General features: G+C 36.9%; 1 pseudogene; it reads right to left on the bottom strand.

Moving 5' to 3' along the window:
• Nucleotides 1-11,150: 11,150 nt before the first annotated feature.
• On the bottom strand, nt 11,151-16,714 carry LOC148928592 (protein FAR1-RELATED SEQUENCE 5 pseudogene; annotated as a pseudogene).
• Between the last annotated feature and the right edge of the window lie 617 nt (nt 16,715-17,331).

Genomic DNA, 17,331 nt, shown 5'->3' on the forward strand with positions numbered 1-17,331 from the left:
TACATCAGAGCAAATATTCACTTTGTGTCCCAAGTTATTCAAATATCGTGATAAATCTTTTTTCATTTCATAATATTGATTTTTGGTAGATCGTTGAATACTAGTTCTAGGTAGTCTTTTTGAGTTCAAATTATAACACTCTTTCATCGAATCTTCGTAATCTTGATTATCATAAATATTAAAAGGAAGATGATGCATGGCAGCAAATTTAGCCATAACTTCAATAGTATGCTTATGATCATATCTTAAAAGAGCGGAGGACGGCGTACCTGTTTGAGACGAACCGGAGACGGAGCCATGGGCACTCGCACTTTGGAAGTTGAGTTGGGTTTGGCTAGCGCTATGCCCATATAGTTCGGGATGAATCGTCTGCATGTGACGGATGAGAGAGCCATATCCCCCGGACTTCTTGAATTTGTATTTTTTGGTGCAGTAATTACAATATGCCATAAAAAATATCGGCACTTCATTAGCGGAAGACACTATTGGGACCTTTTTGAAATGTTTAACAAATATATCAGATTTTATTTAGATTTTTCTCCGCGGCCGTCTTGTGAAGAGGGGGGCATTTCCTCATTTTCGTGGTCACCGTCACTGTCCTCATGATCATCGTTCAGATTAACATTAACGTCATCAATTTCGTAATCATCGACCAAGATGTAATTATCACCCGACCCAGCATCGGATTCGGCGCCAACCGCGCCATGACCACCCAATTGGGCTAGTGCAATGGCTACAACTGCACGACGATCTTCTTCCATCTACAAATAGTAGTATATGTACGAATTAGAATTTAGAAGATGAACATAGAAAAATCATGAACTCAAACTTATTAAGTTTATGTATAAAAATATAATATGCAAAATATTTTATAACTTACTTGTAAGCAAACAGCCTCAGCATGGGAAACCTCTTCCAAAATTTCTCGACGAGTAGGTCGTCGTGATTTTTTCGGACGGGTAGATTGATCTTCGGCAATTCCTTTGCCCCGTCGATCACGGTCACCACCACCACCACCACGAGAAGAAGACATATTTTTTTTATAGTAACGTAGTTGAACAAGTTGTAAGTTGTAACTAATATGAAGAACAAATTATGAAAATTGATGAACAACTTAAGTAAACAAGTAGAGAGCAAATTGAGAGAATGAGGTAGAGAATAGAGAATTGGAGATTGAGAGAGAAATACTTGTTAACACAAGAATGAAGTATTTATAGATGAAAAATGGGGGAAAAATCTGATATTAAAAAAAAAATTGAATTTCAAAATTTGAAAACGGTCGAAAACCGCCGGTTTTCTGACCGAGCGCCGGTTTGTGTCAGAAAACCGCCGGTTTCTGACCGAAAACCGGCAGTTTCCGACACCTTTTCAGACCCTACGCTGCAACCCTACATGCCTACGCCTGAACCCTAGCCTTGAACCGTCGGGAACTGGCGGTTTTGTGTCAGAAACCGCCGGTTAACCGGTGGTTTTCCGACCTTTTTCAGCCCTACGCCTACAACCCTAGGAACCTACCGATGACAGCTACATATTCCCGGTGAACCGGCGGTTAACCGCCGGTTCCGGTTTTGTATTTTTGGAACCGTAACCGGCCCGTTATAACTGTGAAACCAGATTTCAAACCGGAACCGTCGTCTGGTTCCGGTTCCGGTTCCGACCCGCCGGTTGGGAACCGGCGGTCCGGTTTGGTTTGGCCACCTCTAGACCCGCGCCACCGCCTCCTCCGCCGCTGCCTGCTCCCGCTGCATTTGTGCCAAGCATTCCGCCGCGGCTTCATTAACGGCATCGAACAAGGCTCGAGTCAAGGCCCGCCTGCAGCCATCCGATGTACTCAAATCGTAGTCGCCGGGATTCATTTTTGAGGGACGAGAGGGAATAATTGAAGAGATGTGAAATTGGAGTGTGTGAAATGAGTTGGAATTGTGGTGTTTAAATAAGAAAAAAAAATTGGAAAAAATTCAAAAAAAAGAAAAGAAAACGCGTTCGCATCTTCCGTGGCATCGTCCGCGATGCCACTGTGGCGGACGATGAGCATCGTCCGCCCCACTGCGGATGCTCTAAAAGTGTGTCGAACGAAAGTGGTGCTCACATAAGAAGCCCACATATGATATGTAGCATATCATTCCTCCATTAATTGATTCGATAAATACTAGTTTGTCGGAGCGGATCAACTCATTCAAATGCTACATCTTTTAATACTATACTAATAAAATAATGACATGTGGATATTTTTTAAATTAATAAAATTAAAGACTAAAAGTTTAATTATCATCATACATTTCCTCATACACTAGTAGTTTGCTGCCATGTATACAAAGAAAATAAACACTAGAGAAATAGATGCTCCAATTCCAAAGTAGGATGCTTAATAGAACAGACCAATGCCGAGACTTCAACATTTGGAATTTGTATCTCTTTCAACCATGTCAAAGTTTGAAACTTCTTTTCTTTCATTTCTTATTAGTCGTTGAACATCTTACTTTTCGTTTATTATGTAATCCTCCTCTCAGCCGTCAATAAGTGAAGTGAACAGTAAATGTTAGAAATTTGGGCTTTCACATGGCTGATTTAATGTGTATGGCTATCTTTCAATTGCCCAATTAAAGTGATCCAATAAAGATTAAGGTTTGGGCTAAAGTGTATTTAATTGTTATGGAAATAAGTGTAGATACCATAAAGTGATTTTCTATTTGATGAGGGACCGAATAGAAAATAAAGGGGTTTATATTTAATATAAATATAAGCTAGGGTTATGGTCCCCAGACGTCAGAAGAACATTCGATATCTCTGTATTCTCTCGGCAGACTATCACGAAGAACGTCTCTGATCGTTTGGAAGATCCATAGCCGCTGCAAAGCAATTCAGCCGTTCTATACGATATGGATCAAGGTACGCTTCCGCTTTACAGTTTGTGCTCCTTCTCCGTTGTTCTTGGTTAATCATCATAGAGAGCTTTAAGTAATTGTTCACTCAATTTCTCTAACAAGTGGTATCAGAGCCACTCTATTGATGATTCTCTGAGAATTGAGAAAAGGGAATTATGGTTTTTCGATTTTAAAATTAAAATCATGCGGCTGTTTTTTATTGTTTCATTGTCTGTGATTCAATCTGTTTTTTCGTATGAATCGAATTAATCTTGGATCAAGGTACAATGTTTCTGTTATCGTTGCGCATTCTGGATCGTTAATTGTCAAATACATGTCGCAAATTTGGTTTTCATATTAGAGTTACGGAATTGAATTGTTGTTATTGTTTTGCACGTGTTTCAAAGCATGTTTTGATTGTGGATTGCTATGGCCGAGAATCTTTTTCAATTATGTGCAAATCTGCCTTATTAAAATATTGCAACAAATTGATTCTTTCCTTTTGTTGTGTATTAAGAATATTGTCGTATCTTATGTTAATGGAAATTGAGATGATTGCCATGATTAAAATAATTCTGATTCCATATTGGCATATTTCCGTTTTTTTTTTATTGCGGTGTATTCATGTTTCCATGATTATGGTTTATTTGTTGCCAAATATATATATATATTTGTTGCCGTACGTAATATATGTATATAAGTTTAAAGTATGGCGATGTATTCGTGCTGCGTGAATTCCTTTTCGGCATTTTTTATGCACGTATACACTATTTGTTTGGAACTTCGGATGATAGATTGAAAAATTAGGAATTCTATTTATTGGTAATTCATTGTCATGGTATGAATTGAGCTATATGGTATTGTTTGGCTGTTTTGATGTTGTTTTTGAATATTTTTATGTTTGTTGGTTGCAATTTTGGGGAACATCAAAATTCGGGTTTTGTCAATTTTTGTCTAAAATCGAGAAAAATTATATAGAATCCCATTAGGAGCAGCAATTTGCTGGGGAGCTATTGGACTGGCCGTCAGGATTTGGCGACTCACTGAGTTCGCAAGGTATGCGAACCTAATGACTCGTTGGCTAATCACCTTATTCCAGAAAATTATAAACGACTCCCTTGCGAGCGTTTGTATTCGGTTTTTTAATTTTTAAATTCAAATTTTTTGGGTACATCTCATGTTCCTTATTTTCTACTAATGAATGTGTATTTTAATGCGGATATTAGTCGGCCAAAAGGAAGATTAATATTTGGCACGAAATACACATATACTTGTGGTAATAAATACGTGACAATTATTCAGTTTTCTTGTGAGTGGTGTGATGCAAAAAGGTGGACGCTACTTAACAGGATCTTATTGCCAGTATTTAACCACTGTAAGGAGGTTGCCAATTACAAGTTCATATTACTTTCAAAAGACTTGATGTGGATGTTGTGCTCGGTACCTCGTAATGTTTTACTAATGTTCAAAGTAGATTAGTCGAAGCAAGACGTTGCAAAAGTAACCTCTCTTGTCTAGACTTCTTTATTGCGAATGTTAGGACGGTATGTGTGTAAGTATTTTAATGCGGATATTAGTCGGCCAAAAGGAAGATTAATGTTTGGCACGAAATACATATATACCTGTGGTGATAAATACGTGATAATTATTCAGTGATCAAGTGAGTAGTGTGATGCCAAAAGGTGGACACTACTTGACCAGATCTTATTATCAGTGTTTGATCACTACGATGAGGTTACCAATTACAAGTTCATATTACTGTCAAAAGACTTGATATGAATGTTGTGCCGGTACCTCGAGATGTTACCTTTTATTTAAATTTTATTATGTGAGCATGACAATTATTTTAGTTTTGTTCTCTGTTCAATTATGATGTCTGCTTCTGCAGCTTCTTCTAACATGAACAATATGTCAGTGTATGAATGGGTCAAATTTTAAGGATTGTAAAGATTATATTTTGATTGCTCTGGGTTGCATGTATCTGGATTACACGCTAAGGATTGAGCAACCTACTTCTCCTACGGACGAAGTACTTCTTATCAAAGGAGAAACTACGAGAAGTAGGAACACTCTAATCGTGTAAGTCTGTTGATCATTAGGCGTAGCATCCCAGAAGCTTTTCGAGGTACTGTATCTAAGTATATCACTAAGGCCAGTGAATACCTTGCCAAAATAAGGAACGTTTTATGAAAAACGATAAGGTTGAGACAAGCGTGTTTGATCTGAATAAAGTATATAAGGGCAAGGGCTACATAAGGGAGCACATTATGAAAATGTCTCATGTTGCTTCAATTAAACTTGAATTCTAAAGACTTGTATGTGCATTTGGTGTTGCACATCTAGTCAGTATCTCAAGAAATAAAGTAAATGGCATTAAGAGAGCGTATTGAGAATGCTACTATGGATAAGGGTTGATCACAAAAGAAACAACATAAAGATAATGATGGTTGTTTCTTTTGTGGTGAACATGGATATAAAAAAGAAGAATTGTAAATTTCACGCATGGCGTGCAAAGGAAGTTACAATTCTTGTTTTGGTCTGTTCTAAAGTTAATTTGGATTTAGTCTCTAATGATATTTAGTGGGTAGGTTCTGGTGCTACTACTCACATAAGGTTATCAGTGCAAGACTGTCTGAGCTACTGAAAGTCAATTGATGGTGAAAGATATATCTATGTGGGACATGACAAATCGGTGGAAGTAGAGACTATTGTGCATTGTAGATTGTTATTAAAGACTGGAATTATTCTGTCTTTGAAGGATACTTTATTGTACTGTCTTTTAGACAAAATTTGGTTTCGATTTCTGCTTTGGACAAATTTGGTTTCTCTTGTTCATTCAGAAATAGTAAAGTTCTTCCTTCAAATAATTCTAGTATTGTGGACACTGTTTCCTTAAGTGCATATAACAATCTTTGAATGCTCAATTATGTTACTTCATATTCAAAAGCTTTACATGTTGAATCAAAGGGACTAAGCAAATTAAATAATTAGAATTTGGTTAATTTATGACACAAGTGTTTTGATTATTTCTCAAAATAAAAGATTGTGATACTTGTGTCATATGTTGTATTGAATACACTTATCTTTTCAGAACTTGATTTGTGTGTTTAATGTATCGAAGGAAAGCAGACCAAACTTAAGAAATTAGGTGCCAATAGAGCTATACATTTTAGAATTGATATATACGGACATTTGTGGTTCATTCACTTCGGTTTCATCGAATGATCAACAATATTTTATATCATTCACAAATGAATATTCTTGTTTTGGACACCTACATTTAATCTATTAAAAGTCTGAGGCTGTAGACAAGTTCAAAATATTCAGGGCTGATGTTGAGCTCCAACTCAACCAAAGCATTAAGAAAGTCAAATCTGACCGTGGTGACAAATACTACGACAGAAATGACTGCTCAGGTGAACAATGTCAAAGACATTTTGCCTTCTATTTGGAAGAGTGTGGGATCGTCGTTTTGTACACTATGCCGGGATCGCCTAGCATGAGTGGTGTAACTAAAAGACGAAATAAAACTCTTAAAGATATGTGAAGGAGTATGATTTATCATTCTTCCTTGTCGCATTCGCTTTAGGGAGAGGCATTAAAGACTGTAGCATATATTCTCACTTTGGTCTTCCAAAAAAAAAATTTTTTAGGGGGTTTTAAATTTTATGATCCCACAAAAGGAACTAATTTTTGGGACGAGAAATATAGTATTCCTTGAGGATGTTGAGCTTGGGGGGAAGAATGTGTTAAGGAACATTACTTTTGAGGAGGAGTATGTATAGACACCTACTATTGCTTCTGACAATGATCATGTATCAATTACTATCATTGAAGAAGAAGCATATTAAGAACCTCAAGATGATATTGTTGTAAACATTCAATCTCATGCGGATGATATTATTTAAAGTCAATCTCAACAACCTCAATTAAGACTCTCGTCAATGGTACCACAAATTTTATGAAGTAGTCATTTCATTTGGATTCGGAAATAATGCTATTGATGGTTGTGTGTATCACAAGTTCAGTGGGAGCAAATGCATCTTCTTTGGCATTTGGAATCGAAAGAAATATTTTTCGATAAGGATATATTGCACTAACACCAAGAATTTTCTCTCGAAGAAATTTGAGATGAAAGATCTTGGGGAAGCCTCTTTTGTATTTGGAATCGAAAGAAATAATTTTCGATTGTCACAGAAGGGATATAGTGAAAAAGTGCCTAAAGTATTTGAGATGCATAATTATAAGTAAAGAAATACCCCTATGACTAAAGGAGACAAACCTAGTCTCATTCAGTGCCCTAAGATAAATCTTGAGATTTAGAAAATGCAGAAGGTTTCTTATGCTTTGGCTATTGGGAGCCTAATGTGTGCTCAAGTGTGTATTAGACCCAATTTGGTTTTAATTGTTTATATGTTGGGCAGATATTTCAATAACCCGATATGGATCATTAGGAAGGAGCAAAACGGGTTATGAGATATTTATAGAGAACTAAGCATTACATGCTCGCATACAGAAAATCAGATCATTTGGAGAGATCTTTAGGTATTTTGATTCTGATTTTGTTAGATGCCAATACAGTAAAGGATCCATTTTAGGTTACGTGTGTCTGTTGGCTGTAGAGCCATTTCGTGGAGAAGTGCTGAGCAAACACTTGTAGCTACTTCTGCCATGACAACAGAATTCGTAACTCGTTTTGGGGCATCTAGTTAATGAATATAACTATGAAAGAATGTCAATAGGCTGCATATTGTAAGGTATTGAAAGACCACTTAAGTTATGTTGTGACAATAACTCTGCAGTATTATATTCTAAAACAACAGGAGCTTCATGGTTGTTAAATAAAGAGTTCGGAATGGACAAATGCATATAGAGCATAAGGGAACGGATTTGATGATGACAAATCCGCTCATTAAGGGATTATCACCCAAGGTCTTTCATGGAAATATAGCCCAAATGGGTGTTATGTTGTTTAAAGGTACTTCCGTTCAGTGGGAGTAGTTAGGGTTGTTGCTCTATATTGTGTTTTGAACATGAAGTTATAAACTCATGTTATTCTCTGCAGAAATAAAGTATTATGTTTTGTCCATTATTTTTGGTTTGATCTCACTTTGGAAGGACCAGTTGGAAATAGGCATGTATGATCACCTTTCATGAAATTTCCATGCTACACTCCATAATTGATCTGTTGTTGATTATATTTGCATATGTGATTACTGATGGGTTTAATCATGAAAAAATATGGTGACTGCCCCTTTAGTCCTATGTCGATATGGTTGATAATAAGATTGTTCGGAAATACACTATGTGATAGCACTTTTGAGCGCTCATTCAGTTTGTACATATTTATTTGGTGTCATGTGTTGCCCAAGTGGGAGATTGTTAGAAATTTGGGCTTTCACATGACTGATTTAATGTGTATGGCTATCTTTCAGTTGCCCAATTAAAGTGATCCAATAAAGATTAAGGTTTGGGCTAAAGTGTATTTAATTGTTATGGAAATAAGTGTAGATACCATAAAGTGATTTTCTATTTGATGAGGGACCGAATAGAAAATAAAGGGGTTTATATTTAATATAAATATAAGCTAGGGTTATGGTCCCCAGACGTCAGAAGAACATTCGATATCTCTGTATTCTCTCAGCAGACTATCACGAAGAACGTCTCTGATCGTTTGGAAGATCCATAGCCGCTGCAAAGCAATTCAGCCGTTCTATTCGACGTTCTATTTGATATGGATCAAGGTACGCTTCCGCTTTACAGTTTGTGCTCCTTCTCCGTTGTTCTCGGTTAATCATCATAGAGAGCTTTAAGTAATTGTTCACTCAATTTCTCTAACAGTAAATTAATATAAAGAAACTACATCCAACAATTGTAAGTTTAAAAAAAATTAGCAAGTCCTACACTAAATAAAGGTTCACCTATCTTCAACTCCGGGAATGAAATACGATATATCCCACTGTCACTTTGATCTGAAAAATACTCATATGAAATATAACATAATGGCAATATGTCTTTATCATATCAATACTGCATTATTTTCTTTCACCTTTGCTAAAAACCACAAAATGTCAAAAGCTCTCCACTATAAATTGGATGAACGAAACAATCAATTAATGAAGATCATTCTTTTAAATAAATTTTAACTTATAGCTAAAAAGCTCTCATATGTATCAATTATCATATTCCTATCCAATACAAATTTTATCTAATACTGCCTCATAAAAAGTTACAAATTACATTGAATATTTAGACGGAATTTTCTATCCTTTAATATATTTTTCCTTTCATATGCATCTAACTTAGAGAATTAGAAGGAAGAAAAACACATAATACCAATAGGTTCGAAATAAGTCAAGAAATCAAGTAAAAAATACATAGTTGTAAACGTAAATTAATCGGAGCTAACTTACGCGCAGACAAAAAAAAGTTTAAGAAAAAAGAAAAAAAGTATAAAGCTGTGGAGAGTAGAGACAGTATCTTCGGATAACATAGTCCACACCATTAAATTATGATGTACTTGGAGGATCGAGAGCAGTGTACGTCAAGTTCCAATACTCATCATTAATGAGTGTAGTCGTCCCATCAGATTCCTGTGTAGAAGAAGCATGTTCTAAACCACTCTTTGTTGCTTTTGGTTTCCGTTTTTTCCTAATAGTCCGTTCCAAAGCATTCTTTGGTCTCTTACTTGATTGGTATATAACCCTTCCTTTAGGTTTGAAGCCTCTAATTTGACTTTCATTGGCATCACCATCAGCTGCAACAGTTACAACATCTCCAACCTTATTTGCCTCAACTGTCACATTATTTGCCTTCCCTACCATTCCATTAATGTCGTTTCCCATTTTCAGAAGACAATTGAAGTCACTAGTTTAGACTGTGTGCACAGTAAGGAATATCAAGCTTCCTGAGTCCAACGAATCCTCTAGATCACAGGGTCTAGGAACTCACGGATCGTTGAAAGATCTCGGTCGTCGGACACACAGAATACCCCTTCAAAACCCTCAACCACGTATACTAAAATTAGCACAGGGAAGTAGGGATCGATCCCACATAGATGAATGCGCAAATAAACATGTTCAAAGACTCGGGAACTATTTTTTGTTGGCTGCTGCCACGTATTTTTAGGGTTGAGCTTTACTTCCTAGACTTGGTAATAGAAATATGTTACTCTAACAGCTAGATCTAGGCAGAAACAGGAAACATGCATGTAAACTGGAACAAACGAGACAATTACTAGATCTAAGAAAACTATTCCCTAAATTACCCAGACCTAAGAAAACAACTGAAAGTGGGGACCATTTTCTGAAAAGGTAGAGTACGATTGAAAACCTGCAAAATAACTAACTAAAGGTCCAACTAACAGCGACATCATCTTCTTCAACATTTACCAGGAAATAACCAGCTAAGAAACAGAGCAAAAACGTAAATCGACACGGAGCAGACGGAATTAAAAGCAGTAAAAACGAAGAACAGTTAAAACTAAGGCAGATCTACGGCTACTAGACGAGGTAAAACGAGAATGTAGAATTTAAACAACTAAATGAAACTTCAAACAAACAGATCCAGTCACGGGACGCTTAATCCACTCCGGATCCAAGCCATCCACAACAACCAAACATCATTTCCACCTCAGATTCTCACTGATCTACGTAGATTTTTCCGATCAACAACAGATTTCTCACAAACCAGCTTCAAACTCAGATCAACCAACAAAGATCAGCAAATCGATCCCAAAACAACACAACAAGATAAACGAAACATAAACAGAAATATCCATTGCAAAATACGAAATATCCAACGATAGGAACAACACAAAAGGCCGAGCCTCGAACAGCGAAGACTCGGCGAGTACCAAAAGTAGACAGAAAATAAAGGATAATTGTTTCTTCGCCTCTGTAGAGACGGTGTTGCACCCAAACTTCCTATGAAACGAGAACCCCCCAGAAAATTTCCCCCAAAAGAGTGCGTAGAAAAGTAGAAAACTAAGCTAGGAGCTGGAAAAGGTGACGATCGTGTTTTCTCATGTTGGTTGCGTGCTCCTTTTATAGTGGATAGAGCTTCTAGACTGTTCTTGTGATTCCTATTTTGCCCTTCAATCGATGCTCCTCAGTCTAGTGGCTTTTCATCCTTCTGCTTAATTTTTCTTGCCAGCTTCCTTCACCAGGTGATCTCTATCTTCTTCTTGGGACTGGCATTTTCTCTACACACCTGGCTCAAAAAGGTTTGTTAGACCCAGGAAATCACAGAATTTATCCTTATAACCAATGCATGAAATTAGCTTTATCAACAATCACTAGCATAAGTATAACCATCTTCACTCTCAACTGCTTTTGCTGCCAACTGCATGAATGAGTTACATAACTCTTTATATTGTTGCTTTTTTCTTGATTTTTCATCAACAATAACCGCTTCATCGCAACCTCTTGGCGTACCATTCTTAGCATGTTTAGTCCACCGCTTTAAAATATATTCATCAGGTATTCGATCGATATTCATAAATGTTAAGACTTTTAAACTATGTGAGCATAAAATACCTGAGAATTCAAACTTTCAACAACTGCAAGAAATAGAACCTCCAATAGAATCATATGTGACTGTATGCTCATTAGTTCGATGAAATGGCCTGACCTTATATATTCTTGAACTTCCAAGCTCATTCTCACTCTCGATCTTGCTTTCAAATGTCTTTATCAACTCTTCGCTAAACAATGCAAACATCTATGTGTATATAAGGCAGCAACATGCTTTAATATTTCCAATGGAAATGTCATAACAGGAGAACTTTGAGCATTTTTGAAATCTTCTTTTGATTCCATCTCACGACAATCATCTATCAACCATTGAAAATGATGGAACACCTCAACAATATTGTTTTTGTAATTTACATAATGCTTCACAATAACATTCATGCACTCACTCCGTTGAGTTGTGATGATATCTGCACAAAAAGTATTTCTTCCATAAACCAATGCCCATTGTTCCCTTAGAGAAAATATTCTTGCCAACCACTTATTATCTTTCAAGTCGTATTTCTTTAACATTTTGTTTCATGCATCAAGGAATTCTGACTCTTCTTCATAGTCGTATATACAACGACTAAAATCAGCTGCAAATTCTTGAAACTCGAAAAAACACTCGAGAGATGAATGGCTGCATTCTGAAAAATATGCCAAACACATAGGCGATGATAAGTTGATGGCCACTTGGAAGCTAAAGCAGCGCTCATTGCTTGATCTTGATCTGTTAAGATGGTTTTTGGTCTCTTTCCCATCATGGCATCTTCAAATGCAGCAAACAACCTGTAACGCCCCGCCCTCCTAGGGTATAACAAATTCGGCGGTTGTTAACTAGGCGGACTTAAATGCAATAAGAACAAGGCTAGGGTTTCATTTAAAGAGATTTGACCTAGGTATATAATAAGCTAACGAAGCAATAAGTCAACGGTTTGATCAAGAATAATCAATGAAGAGCAGATAGCATAAATGACGATCAAAGTCAAGGGTTGGAATGAATTCAACAAAACACCATATGTCTCAGTCTTCTAATCCAAAAAGAAATAGGTTCAAAACGACTAAGTGATAAAAAATGAGTTTCAAAATTTAGCGGAAGCATCCAAGAGAAAGTGAAGCCATGTATGAAGACACGACTACACTCGAAGTTCATATTAACCATCTTATTAATTAGATTTGTCTCAACACCCGCCAACGCTCGTCGCCGTTCAACCTGCACATAAGGAAAACACATGCAGGGCTGAGTATTTTGAAATACTCAGTGAGCTTGTTGCCAAAACATTTTATTTAATAAGTTATGTCACCCTTACCATAGTGAACTCGAGTTTTAAGCAGTTATAAAAGAATATCACGAGTATCACAAAAATAATTTCTTAGACTGGCCAGTCAAACATCTCCCCGCTTTTTCTCATCAATAGTCACAATCACAACATTTCCATAGTGCGACGAAAGTGTGGCCACACTTTTCGCCCACGAGACCGGCCGACTAGCAAGGACGGCTCCCGATCTCATCGTGTACACAGCCTGGTAGGGTTTGCGGCCCGTACTCAGACCCGAATTCGTTTATACATATCCATAGCCACTGTAGCCTAATGGAGCGTACTCACAAACTAGGCATCTGATACACAATATCATCAAAAACAATCACAGGCATGGCATAACGTTTCAAACCACCCTTATAACACCAATCAATATTTTTGCAAGAATTAAGAGAGTTTAAGAATAAAGCCCACCTCGACTACTTAGATTTCAAGTATGTTCTTTCCCTTTGTTATCCTGCTTCGCAACCGAGGTTTCACCTTCTAATCACATAGGCACGTATCATGAATCAGATTCAACACAAACTCCTTACTCATGCATGTCTCAACGCTTTCCCTTTTCCCATCGGTTTATCTTAATATCACCAATCAAAATCATGTTCATCATATAAATCTCATTCGCATCTTAACTCTAGATCTATCACCAACATATGTCACACGTGAGTGTTTTGCCAACACACACCCACAAACACACACACACGACGCGCACACACACACACACATGATTTCACATACATACATGCATACGTTTTCTATGTCCTTCATACCCCACTCTCACTCAATCCAGATGCATGAGGGTTCAAGAATACCGATTAATCGGTTAGAAAGAAGAGGATTAATATGAGAATACCTTTTTGAGAAAACGAACGGTAGAAATCAAAGTATTAGCCTTGGTTCTTCAAGATTCTTGGATTAAACTTCATTTCTTCTCCAAAGGATGACGAAATATTGGAGAATAGAAGAAGAAAAATTGAGAGAGTGAGAGAAGAGAGGGAGGCGTGTTCTTTGGGTGGGGGGCGAAAATTTGATGATGGCTAGGGTTAGGTTTTTGGCTTCTTATTTATAGAGTTCAATAAGATCTTTAGGTAAGTAAATAGAATATTTGAGAAGATTTGATTCTACACAATTTATTAAGGTAAAAATTGTGAAGTAAGGAGGAAGAAATAATAAAATGTGAACTAGGGTTCCAAGGCATGAATTTTTTAAAATTGTGGCTTCTGATTAGCCAAGATTTTGTTTTGTATATTTTACGGAGTAGAATAAAATATCACGGAGGAAAATAAAATAAAAATCCTCCCCATTTTAATAGGTAGTAGGCGTGTAGTATAAGGTTTAAATAAGGAATGGATTTTGAATATTAACTAAAATAAGATATGGCAAAATCTTCTTGAGGTATGGTAAGATTTGATAGAATATTTGATTTTAGGTATGGAAGGAAATCAATAAGGTATCAATTAAACAAGTAAAATAATATTTCCTTCCCAACATAGGTGATTTTCGAAAATCACCTAAGAGTAGGGGGGGGGGGGGTCGATTTTTCTCCCATTTAAATAAGGAACAATTGGGTTTTGGATTTAATTTGGATAAATATCCCAAGAATTAAATTAAATCCGGAAAAATAAGATTTTCTCCAATAAGGCTAGGGATTTTCGAAAATTCAAGAAAACAAGGTTATGGGAAAAATATCCTAAAAATCTCACTCACCCTTAAACAATTTAAATCATCACATAATTTCACCTTTAATTCAAATATTCACATGCCACGTCATATAATCAACAAGTTTGACTTTTCAAACTTCCAACGCAACCCTAAACTCGACTCGGTCATAATTTCGTTCCTCAATTAATTCACGTCTCCTAAGTCATAAATTAGGGAATTAAATTTTTGGCTCTAAAAATAGGGTTCGAAAAATTCGGGATGTTACACAACCATTCAAAGGTTTCAATCGTTTCATCATACAATAATGCTGCACCAAACACATTTGTTTGTTTATGATGATTAACGCCGACGAACAAGGCGATTGGTCTGCCATCTCGATGTTTTCTGTATGTAGTATCAAAGCAAACGACATCACCAAAATTACCAAAATCTTGTATCATCCTACCATCTGTCCAAAATATATTTGTAATAAGATCTTCCACGTCCAACTGTATTGCATAGTAAAAGTGTGGATCTTCACTACTCATCCTTTGTAAATATTGTAAAACACCTCCACTATCGCCTTGCTTGATCTCCAAAGTCCTCTTTGTTCTCAAATAATTCTTCAAATCAATATGAGTAAAACCAAGATGTTGAATTCCGCCAACTTCTTTTGCCATTACATCTATAATTTTCTTTGGAGGCAATCCACAACTTTGAGCCACATCAACTTGAGTTTGTTGAACATTAGACATTTGTCTAAAATATCTAAACTGGTAAGACTTTTCCGGATCACACAATTCATGATTGTGCTCTTCAATGAACTTCACAATGCAGAACTTTCCACCATATTTGCAGTTAATTTTCATTATAGCCTTACACCCACACCTAAATGGTAAATTAAGAGAGAGAATAATATAGAGAAGAGTCTTATCTACATTATTGTATCTCTTACTTTACCATTTCTCCACTTTAACTACTCCCTCCGTCTCAAGATAAGTGACCTACTTCTTTTGGACACGGGATTTAAGGAATGGTATTTAAATAAGTTAAAGTGGAGAGAGTAAAGTATGAGAGAGGGAAAAGTAGAGGAGAGAAAAGAGAATAAAGTAGGTGGATAATAAAGTAAGAGAGATGACTTTTGCTAAAAATGGAAATAGGTCACTTATAGTGGGACACCCCAAAAAGGAATACAAGTCACTTATCTTGGGACAGAGGGAGTATTTTTTATCATTTTTACAAAAAGAGGGTAGAAAAGTCAATGGGACTACTGATATTCTTGGATTTTACATGGTTTTAGAGGGTGGTTATGTATGAATTTGATCATATTTTGTCTATTATTGGACATGTTTGTATATACTTCTCTATTATATTGGTATGTTGACCATTTTGTTAAGAATGTGTAGAAAAAGGTACAAAATATGTGGATGTGCAGCAGCCTTGCTTTGAGACAATATTTACTGGAGATTTTGAAGTCCAATCAGCCCATAATGCATATCAATCTCTTCGTCTTCGAAAGAGTTTCACGTGGTGAAGTGCAGGTTCTTTGTCCTAGTGGTTTTCGTATGTGAATTGGAGTGTATCCAACTGATCAGGAAGTGATTCCCGACCCAGCTGAGTCGTTGGTACGATAACCGGGACCTGGCTTCAAACAAATTTCCTCAACCCATTTCTACTGGCTAGTATAATGGAGGTAAGGGTCGAATCCCACGAGGATGGACACGTTTTGATAACTGTGGTGACTTTCCTGGGTGTTTTGGTTAGCTACCACGCTTCGGTTGAGATTTTACCTAGACGGGAAATAAAGGTGGTACTCTACTGACTAGTAGGCGGGAAAATAACAGACATGTGGGAGTGTTCGTGAAAATAGGGGACAAGGTATATCAGAGACATATGGAAAGTAGACAGTTACTAAAAGAGGAAAGTTAGACAACAAGGTGTATCTGATGGCTGGGGGCTTTCTGACAAGTCTGGATAGTACCTCTGAAAAGTAGGGAACAAAAGTAAAAAGTAACTTAAAAGCAAAAGAGGTCCAAATTAAAGTTGATTTTGACGTTTTCTTCCTCACCAAGTATTGACAAAAATCATATGAACACAGACACCATAACTAAACTTCAGATTCATGAATTCAAACTCAAGATCCATCGATTAAAATGCTTAAACTCAAATTAAACGGTAAAACTGTAACTTTACTCCTACTGACTGACATGCAAGGTGGTAATCACGGCGCAGAAAGGAAACTCATGCATGAAAACTTGACTAAACATAGCTACAACTTTTGAATCAACAACTCCCGATAAGAAAGCACTCAGAAATTAAATGCAATAACTAAATCTAACTTTCCTAGGCAGCATGAAGCGAACTCAAACCAAAGTGACATGCGAAATAGAAACTTCATAACGTAAATGTTGGAAAATAACAAGTTACTTCAAAAGAGCAACAGCGATGAGTGTTTGCAAATAACTAGCGACGAACAAAAGTAAACTTTAAACTAAGAAAGCGATTAAGATTGTTTGTGCCACTCCGGGCGATGATACTACTACACTGCTACGATAACTGGCTGGAACGGCGGACTGATGACTTTTTCGGCAGACTCTTGGACGTCAAGTGACCATGGCTGTGGCGAGGAACGAGAGGTAAGATAATGCTGAAGGATCGATCTTCTAGAGAGAATTCTACTAACTGTGATTGTCAAACTACGAACTGAACTCTTAGGAGGCGTCTATCCGAACCCTTTCTCTCTCTCCAAGTGGCTTCTTTTATAGGGAGGCTTGCCCTTGCTTTTAGGGTAGACTTCTCCCGCGTTTTGACCTTTTTGCACTTGTCAATGATCATCCCAGCTATCCTCCTTCTCCATCTCGAGCCTTTTCTCTGGCATGCATCCTGGTCAGTATCGCACCCTTCTGGCGCCCTTTTCACTTGCGTCACCTGAATCGTCTCCTGCTGACTTGGATCCTTTAATCCTGCACACTTAAGCAACTGTTTTGCAGATAATAC

This window comes from Salvia hispanica, chromosome 4 (genome assembly GCF_029641045.1).
Source record: "Salvia hispanica isolate PSC_SH4W2 chromosome 4, Shi_PSC_v1, whole genome shotgun sequence".
NCBI classification, from domain to species: Eukaryota; Viridiplantae; Streptophyta; class Magnoliopsida; order Lamiales; family Lamiaceae; genus Salvia; species Salvia hispanica.